General features: G+C 48.3%; 1 non-coding gene across 1 annotated transcript; it reads right to left on the bottom strand.

The window, feature by feature from the left end:
* Nucleotides 1-9108: 9108 nt before the first annotated feature.
* On the bottom strand, nucleotides 9109-9215 carry LOC131832846 (U6 spliceosomal RNA). Its single transcript, XR_009354205.1, has one exon. It is a non-coding gene; the product is annotated as a U6 spliceosomal RNA (small nuclear RNA).
* Nucleotides 9216-9812: the final 597 nt, after the last annotated feature.

The following is a 9812-nucleotide window of genomic DNA, read 5'->3' on the forward strand; positions in this document are numbered from 1 at the left end:
CAGGCAGCATCCCGCAGACCCGACTCTGATTTCCTAAAAAATGTTGTGTTTTCCCAGAGGGGATGCCCCGGCAATTTGGCTTTCGCTCTATGCGAGATTCTCCCATAGTGCTGCGATTACTACGGTAAGGCAAGCAAGAAAAGCAGCCCACAGAACCAACTGTGATTTCCCAGCGGCTGCTATGCTTTCGCAGAGGTTTTCAGCTTGGCGCGAACCGCACTTCGTTTCTGCTTTATCAGCAAGGCTTTGGTCATTCGCTCTGTCGCGGAAGGGAGGAAGAGCCGCGCGAGAGCTTGTTCTTCTTGGGCCTTGCTTTCCTGGGTTCAAAGTTCGCGCCCTGGTTTCACCTTGGTAAGCCGAACTAAACGAACACAGTCAGCACCCTGCAGCAGCATGCGGGGCCTAGCATGGCACTCTATGCCTATTACCATCTCCTGGCGTAGGTAATGCTTTTCCTTTTTGCTCCGGCGCTCAGGAAGACTCTGGGCCTAGGCCAATGCTTTCACCATAGGAGAGAGGAGGCGACAGGATCCCTGCACACGGCCCGTGCACTTGGATGGGGTACTGTGGGGGACTGTCTCCACTCCTTCCCTGGCACACTCCTTGCCACTGAAAACGCTGCCACATCTTGGTGGAAGACGGCATCTGACTGCCCGTTTCTCCATGGGGTTGTTTCTGGGAGTTCCGGGTACGGCACCTGCTGGCAAGCCCAAGGCTGCCCTTGGGACAGGTGGCCAAGGAGATGCTGTCCCCTTCTACCTGCATTCTGCCCAGACTCCTTACTCAGAGTGGAGCAAGCCCCCCACCCTAGTGGTCCCCTCATGTCTCTTTCGCATCCAGGCTTCCATCTCTCCGAGCAGGGATCGGGTGACACTTGTCTGGCTCCGGCCTGCTGTTCGTGCCACGGCAGGCTATCCAGCTTCCCGAGCGTTTCTCGACCCCAAGGCCAACGGCTCCTTCTCTTCCCCGGGGGCGGTGTACTGCGCCTTCCCCACACTTGCTCCTGGGGAGCGCGGTGACATTCGTGTGCAACCATGCTTCTCTCTCAGGCGGAGGGGATGCTAGGGCAAAGAGTATTTCTCTCCATGCGGTTATCTTCCACTGTGTGCGGAGACTAGCTCAGGCAAGCAGCAACAGCATCCCCAAACCCAACTCTGATTTCCAAACGAATGCTACACATTCCCAGGGGAGATGCCCAGGCAAAGAGGCTTTCGCTGTGCGGGGTTTCTCCCACCGTGAGACTGGCCTCATGCAAGCAGCAGCAGCCCGCAGAACATTTCTCAGGAATGCTGTGCTTTCGCAGAGGCTTTGGCTTGGAGTGAACAGCACTTCGCCGCTGCTTCCTCAGCAAGGCTTCAGCCGCGTCAGGCAAGAAGAGCTGCTGGAGAGCTGGTGCCTCTTGGGCCTTGCTTTCCTGGGCTGCATGTTAGCGTCCTGGGTTCACCCTGCCAGGCCGAACTAAGCAGACATAGCCACAACCCTGCAGTAGCGTGCGTAGCCAAGGATTGCACTCTAGGCACACTACCATCTCCCGGTGAAGGCATCGCTTGGCCTTTTACTCTGGCGCTCAGGCAGATTCACGGACTAGGCCAGTGCTTTCCCCACAGGAAAGGAGAGGTGACAGGATCCCAGCACACCGCCCGTGCACTGAATAGGGAGCCTTGGGGGGACTGTCCCCACTCCTTTCCCTAAACCCCTTGACTCCTCCAAGCTTCCACATTGTGGACAAAGATGGCATCTGATGGCCAGTTCTTTCTGGGCGTTGTTTCTCGAGTTCAGCGTAGGCACCTGGTGGTAAACCCATTTCTCCACCACGGACAGGTGGCCAAGGATCGCTTTCTCCTTAGACCCAAAGGCTCAGGACAGGCATGCTTTCTGCCCAGACTCCTTCCTCAGAGTGGAGCCCTTTCCCCTGCACTAATCGTGCCCTCTGGTCTCTTTAGCAGCCAGGCTTCCGTCGCTCTGCAGTGACAGACATGTCCCTTTCCTTAAAAATCTTTCCACAGGCGCCACTGCGCTTCTCTCTCAGGCAGAGGGGATGCCCAGGCCATGAGGATTTCGCTCCATGCGGGTTTATTACACCGTGCGGTGGAGACTAGCTCCGGCTAGCAGCCGGCAGCAACCTGCAGACCCGACTCTGATTTCCCAAAGAACGATGTGCTTTCCCACAGGGGATGCCCCTGCAAAGAGGCTTTCTCTCAATGAAGGTTTCTCCCATCGTGCTGTGAATACTAGGCTAAGGCAAGCAACGAAAGCAGCCCACAGATCCGACTGTGATTTACCAGCGACAGCTATGCTGTCGCAGAGGTTTTCAGCTTGGCGCGAACCGCACTTCGCTACTGCTTTCTCAGCAATGCCTTTTCTTTCGCTCTGTCGCGGCAGAGTGGTACAGCCGCGGGAGAGCTGGTGCCTCTTGGGCCTTGCGGTCCCGGGCTCCTAGTTCACGCCCGAGGTTCACCTTGCTAAGCCTAACTAAGCAGACACAGTCACCACCCTGCAGCAGCCTGCGTGGCCTAGCATGGCACTCTATGCCTTTTACCATCTCCTGGCGTAGGTAAGGCTTTTCCTTTTGCTCCCGCGCTCAGGCAGACTCTGGGCCTAGGTCAGTGTCTTCACCACAGGAGAGAGGAGGCGACAGCATCCATGTACACTGTCCGTGCACTGGGATGGGGTACTGTGGGCGACTGTCTCCACTCCTTCCCTGGCACACCCCCTGCCACCGACAACGCTGCCACATTTTGGTGGAAGACAGCATCTGACTGCCCCTTTCTCCATTGGGTTGTTTCTGTGAGTTCCGAGTACGGCACCTGGTGGCAAGCACAAGGCTGTCCTTGGGACAGGTGGTCAAGGAGATGCTGTCTCCTTCTGCCTGCCTCTGCCCAGACTCCTTCCTTAGAGGGGAGCACGCGCCCCTGCCCTTCTTATCCCCTCATGTCTCCTTTGCACCAAGCTTCCATCTCTCCGTACAGGGAGCGGGTGACACTTGTCTTGCCACCTGCCTGCTGTTCGCGCCAAGGCATGCTATCCTGCTTACCGAGCAATTCCCGACCCCAAAGCCAACGGCTATTTCTCTTCCCTGGGGGCGGCGTGCTGCGCCTACCCCACACTTGCTCCTGGGGAGCGTGGTGACAGACGTGTGCAACCATGCTTCTCTCTCAGGCAGAGGGGAATCTAGGGCAAAAAGAATTTCGCTCCATGCGGGTATATTCCACTGGGCTGCGGAGACTATCTTACACAAGCAGCAGCAGCGTTCCCAAACGAACTCTGATTTCCCAACGAATGCTGGGTTTTCCTAGGGGAGAAGCCCAGGCAAAGAGGCTTTTCGCGTTTCCCGACCCTAAGGCCAACGGCTCCTTCTCTTCCCCGACTCTTATTTCCCAAAGAATGCTGTGCTTTCCCAGCGGCGATGCCCCGGCAAAGAGGCTTTCCCTCTATGCGGGTTTCTCCCATCGTGCTGCGAATACTAGGCTAAGGCAAGCAACAAAAGCAGCCCACAGAACCGACTCTGATTTCCCAGCGACTGCTATGCTTTCGCAGAGGTTTTCAGCTTGGCGCGAACCGCACTTCGCTGCTGCTTCCTCAGCAAGGCTTTGGTCGTTCGCTCTGTCGCGGTAGGGGGAGAGCTGGTTCCTCTTGGGCGTTGCTTTCCCGTGCTCCAAGTTCGCGCCTGGGGTTCATCTTGTTAAGCTGAACTAAGCAGACACAGTCACAACCCTGAAGCAGCGTGCGTGTCCTAGCATGGAACTCTATGCCTATTACCATCTCCTGGCATAGGTAAGGCTTTGCCTTTTCTCAGGCAGACTCTGGGCCTAGGCCAGTGCCTTCACCTCAGGAGAGAGGAGGCGACAGGATCCCTGCACATGGCCCGTGAACTGGGATAGGGAACTGTAGGGGAGTGTCTCCACTCTTTCCCCGGCACACCCCCTGCCACATCTTGGTGGAAGATGGCATCTGACTGCCCGTTTCTCCATGGGGTTGTTTCTGCGAATTCCGGGTTTGGCACCTGGTGGCAAGCCAAAGCCTGCCCTTGGGAAAGGTGGCAAGGAGATGCTGTCCCCTTGTGAGCAGAGGCACAGGACAGGCCTGCTTTCTGCCCAGACTCCTTCCTCAGAGTGGAGCATGCGCCCCTGCCCTAGTCGTCCCCTCATGTCTCCTTAGCAGCTAGGCTACCATCTCTCCGCATAGGGAATGGGTGACACTTGTCTTGCCACCGGCCTGCTGCTCATGCCATGGCAGGCTGTCCTGCTTCCCGAGCGTTTCCGACCCCAAGGCCAAAGGCTCCTTCTCCACCCCGGGGGCGGAGTGCTGTGTCTTCCCACACTTGCTCCTGGGGAGCGTGGTGACAGACGTGTGCAACCATGCTTCTCTCTCAGGCAGAGGGGATGCTAGGGCAAAGAGTATTTCGCTCCATGCGGGTTTATTACATCGTGTTGTGGAGACTAGCTCTGTGATGGAAAATGCAGCATCCCAGAGACCGGACTCTGATTTCCCAAAGAATGCTGTGCTTTCCCAGAAGGGATGCCCTGACAAAGAGGCTTTCGATCTATGGGGGTTTCTCCCGCCATGCTGCGAATACTAGTCTAAGGCAAGCAGCACCAGCAGCCCACAGAACCGACTCTGATTTCCCAGCGACTGCTATGCTTTTGCAGAGCTTTTCAGCTTTGGGCAAACGGCACTTCGCTGCTGTTTCCTCAGCAAGGCTTTGGGTGTTCGCTCTGTCGCATCAGGGAAGGAGAGCTGCCGGAGAGCTGGTGCCCCTTGGGCCTTGCTTTCCCGGGCTCCATGCTGGCGCCTTGGGTTCACCCTGCCAGGCCGAACTTAGCAGGCACAGCCACAACCCTGCAGCAGCGTGCGTGGCCTAGCATCGCACTCTATGCACACTACCATCTCCCGGTGTAGGCAACGCTTGGCCTTGTCACTGGCCCTCAGGCGGACTCGCGACTAGGTCAGTGCCTTCCTCACAGTAGAGGAGAGGAGACAGGATCCCTGAACACGACACGTTCCTGGAATGGGGAGCTTTCCTGGTTTGTCCCTACTCTTTTCCCGGCACACCCCCTGCCACCAACGCTGTCACATCTTGGAGGAAGATGGCATCTAACCGCGTTTCTCGAGGGAGCTGTTTCTGCGTGTTCTGCGTATGGCGCCAGGTAGCAAGCCCAAGTCTGCCCTACGGACAGGTGGTCAAGGAGATGCTGTCCCCTTTGGACCAGAGGCACAGGACAGGCCTGCCTTTTGCCCAGACTCCTTCCTCAGAGTGGAGCACGCGCCCGCGCCCTTGCCCTTGTCATCCCCTCATGTCTCCTTAGCAGCCAGGCTTCGTCTCTCCGCACAGGGAGCGGGTGACACTTGTCTTGCCACTGGCCTGCTGTTCCTACCACGGCAGGCTATCCTGCTTCCCGACCTTTTCCCGACCACAAGGCCAATGGCTCCTTCTCTTCTCTGGGGGCGGCGTGCTGCGCCTTCCCCAGACTTGCTACTGAGGACCGCAGCGACAGTCGTATGCAACCACGATTCTCTCTCAGATCTCAAATACACAACATAACCCTACACCTTAAGGAGTTGCAGAAAGAACAACAAGGAAAGCCTAAACCAACAGGAGAAGAGGAATAATAAAGATCAGAGCAGAAATCAATGAAATAGAAACAAACAAAGGAACAAAAACCACAAAAAACCACCAACAACAACAACAAAAAAAAAACAATAGAACAAATCAACGAAACTAGGAGCTGGTTCTTTGAAAGAATTAATAAGATTGATAAACCCCTTTCCAGACTTATCAAAAAGAAAAGAGAAAGAACCCAAATAAATAAAATCATGAATGAAAGAGGAGAGAGCACAACCAACACCAAAGAAATACAAACAATTATAAGAACATACTATGAGCAACTCTATGCCAACAAATTCAACAATCTGGAAGAAATGGATACATTCCTAGAGACATATAAACTACCACAACTGAACCATGGAGAAATAGAAAACCTGAACAGACCCATAACCAGTACGGAGATTGAAACAGTCATCAAAAATCTCCAAACAAACAAAAGCCCCGGGCCAGATGGCTTCCCAGGGGAATTCTACCAAACTTTTAAAGAAGAATTAATTCCTATTCTCATGATACTGTTCCAAAAAAATAGAAATGGAAGGAAAACTTCCAAACTCTTTTTTACTGGGGCCAGCATCACATTGATCCCAAAACCAGACAAGGATCCCATCAAAAAAGAGAACTACAGACCAATATCCTTGATGAACACAGTTGCGAAAATTCTCACCAAAATACTAGCCAAGAGTATTCAACAGTACATTAAAAGGATTATTCACCTCTACCAAGTGGGATTTATTCCAGGGCTACAAGGTTGGTTCAACATCTGCAAATCAATCAATGTGATACAACACATCAATAAAAGAAAGAACAAGAACCATATGATACTCTCCATAGATGCTGAAAAAGCATTTGACAAAGTGCAGTATCCCTTCCTGATTAAAACTCTTCAAAGTGTAGGGATAGAGGGCACATATTATCAATATTATCAAAGCCATCTATGAAAAACCCACTGCAAATATCATTCTCAATGGAGAAAAACAATACTTTCCGCTGAGGTCAGGAACACGGCAGGGATGTCTGTTATCACCACTGCTAATCAACATCGTACTAGAAGTCCTAGCCTCAGCAATCAGACAACAAAAAGGAATTAAAGACATCCAAATTTTGCCAAATTGGCAAAAGAGAAGTCAAACTATCCCTGTTTTCAGATGATATGATAATGTATGTGGAAAACTTAAAGGACTCCACTCCAAATCTGCTATAACTTGTATAGGAATTCTGTAAAGTGTCAGGTTATAAAATCAATGCAGAGAAATTGGTTGCATTTTTTTAAACCAACAAGACTGAAGAAATAGAAATTAAGGAGTGAATCCCATTTACAATTGCACCCCAAACACTAAGATACCTAGGAATAACCCCAACCAAAGAGACAAAGAATCTATACTCAGAAAACTCTAAAGTGCTCATGAAAGATATTGAAGACTCAAAGAAATAAAAATGTTCCATGCTCCTGTATTGGAAGAACAAATATTGTAAAAATGTCTATGCTACCTAAAACAATCTACATATTTAATGCAATCCCTATCAAAATCCCATCCATTTTTTCCAAAGAAATGGGACAAATAATCCTAAAATATATATGGAACCAGAAAATACCTCGAATAGCCAGAGGAATATTGAAAAAGAAAGCCAAAGTTGTTGGCATCACAATTCCAGACCTCAAGCTCTATTACAAAGTTGTCATCATCAAGATAGTAGGGAACTGTCCCCAAAACAGACATAGATCAATGGAACAGAATAGAGAGCCCAGAAATACACCCTCAACTCTATGGACAACTAATCGTCAACAAAGCAGGAAGGAATGTCCAAGGAAAAAAGCCTCTTCAACAAAGATAAATTTGGAAAATTGAACAGCCACATGCAGAAAAAAGAAATTGGATCATTTCCTTACACCATACATGAAAATAGACTGGAAATGGATGAAGAAGCATAATGTGAGAAAGGAATCCATCAAAATCCTTGAGGAGAGAACAGGTAGCAACCTCTTTGACCTCAGCAGCAGCAACTTCTTCCTAGGAACATTGCCAAAGGCAAGGGAAGCAAGGGCAAGAATGAACTCGGGATTTCATCAGATCAAAAAGCTTTTGCACAGCAAAGGAAACAGTTAACAAAGCCAAAAGATGACTGTCAGAAGTTATCTGGGAGAAGATATCTGCAAATGACATACCAGATAAAGGACCAGTATCCAAAATCTATAAAGAGCTAATTAAACTCAACACCCTAAGAACAAATAATCCAATGAAGAAATGGGCAGAGGACATGAACAGACATTTCTGCAAAGAATACATCCAAATGGCCAACAGACACATGAAAAAATGCTCCACATCACTCAGCATCAGGGAAATACAAATCAAAACCAGAATGAGATACCACCTCACACCTTTCAGAATGGCTAAAATGAACAAGTCAGTCAATGACAGATGCTGGCGAGGATGTGGAGAAAGCGCAACCCTCCTACACTGTACGTGGGAATGCAAGCTGGTGCAACCACTCTGGAAAACAGCGTGGAGCTGCCTCAAAAAGTTGAAAATACAACTACCCTATGACCCAGTGCTTGTAGTACTGGATATATACCCTACAGATACAAACGTGGCATTCTGAAGGGTCACATGCACCCAAATGTTTATAGCAGCAATGTCCACAATAGTTAAACCATGGAAAGAACCTAAATGTCCTTCAACAGATGATGAATCAATAAATAAGATGTGGTATATATGTACAATGGAATACTATGCAGCCATCAAAAGAAATGAAATCCTGCTATTTGTGATGACGTGGATGGAACTAGAGGGTATTATGCTTGGCGAAATAAGTCAATCTGAGAAAGACAACTTTCATATGATCTCCCTGATATGATGAAGTGGAGATGCAACATAGGCGGTTTCAGGCGTACGAAAAGAAAAATAAAAGATGGGATTGGGAGGGAGACAAACCATAAAAGACTGAACTCACAAAACAGACTGAGGGTTGCTTGGGGGGAGGTGTGTTGGGAGAGGATGGTGGGGGTATGGACATTGGGGAGGGCAGGTGCTTTGTGAGTGATGGTGAGTGCTGTGAAATGTGTAAACCTGGTGATTCACAGACCTGTACCCCTAGGGATAAAAACACATTATATTTTTATAAAAATTTAAAAAAAATAAGTTAAAAAAATCCATTAAAGAAAAAACACATATTGCAAGCCCAGAGCTAATCTCATAATCAATCAAAAACGTTTGAAAGTTTTCCCCTTAAAGATCAGAAAAAAGACAAGTGTGTCCACTTTCACTACTGTCATGACATAGTACTGGATATCCTAGCCAGAGAAACAAGGAACACAAAGAAATAAGAGACTCCAAAAAAAAAAAAAGAAGAAGAAGATGTAAAATTTTCTTTTTTTGGATAACATGAACTTACATGTTAAAAAATCCTAAAAACTTCACAAAAAAATTTGAATAAACAAATTTAGTAAAGCTGCTAAATACAAGATCAATATATAAAAGACAAGAATTTTGTTTTGTTTCATTTTTTTTAATATGGAATGCTTCCCAGTTTTTCATGTCATCCTTGTTCAGTGATCACACTAATCTTCTCTGCATCATTCCAATTTTAGTATATGTGCTGCCAAAGTAAGCACAAGACAGGAGCATTTTAACACTCTAATGATGAACTATCTGAAAAAATAAAGAAAACAATCTAATTCACAATAGCATCAAAAATAAAAATTACTTAGGAATAGATTTAACTAAGAAGATGAAAGATCTGTACTCCATAAACTATGACATTGATAAAGAAATTGAAGGAGACACAAATGGAAAGATAGCTCATATTTATGAATGGTAAGAATGAACATTGTTAAAATGTCCATACTACTGAAAACCATCTGTAAATCCAATTACTATCAAAAATCCAATGTTAGGGGCGCCTGGGTGGCTCAGTGGGTTAAGCCGCTGCCTTCGGCTCAGGTCATGATTCCAGGGTCATGGGATCGAGCCCCAAATCAGGCTCTCTGCTCAGCAGGAAGCCTGCTTCCTCTTCTCTCTCTGCCTGCCTCTCTGACTGCTTGTCATCTCTCTCTGTCAAATAAATAAATTAAAAATCTTAAAAAACATCCAATATTATTTTTTTACAGAAGTAAGTAAAGAATCCTAAAATTTATATGAGACCATAAAAGACAACAAATAATCAAAGCAGTTCTGAGAAAGAATGAAGAAGAGAAATTACACTTCTTGAT

The sequence above is a fragment of the Mustela lutreola genome, chromosome 5 (genome assembly GCF_030435805.1).
Source record: "Mustela lutreola isolate mMusLut2 chromosome 5, mMusLut2.pri, whole genome shotgun sequence".
Classification (NCBI taxonomy): domain Eukaryota; kingdom Metazoa; phylum Chordata; class Mammalia; order Carnivora; family Mustelidae; genus Mustela; species Mustela lutreola.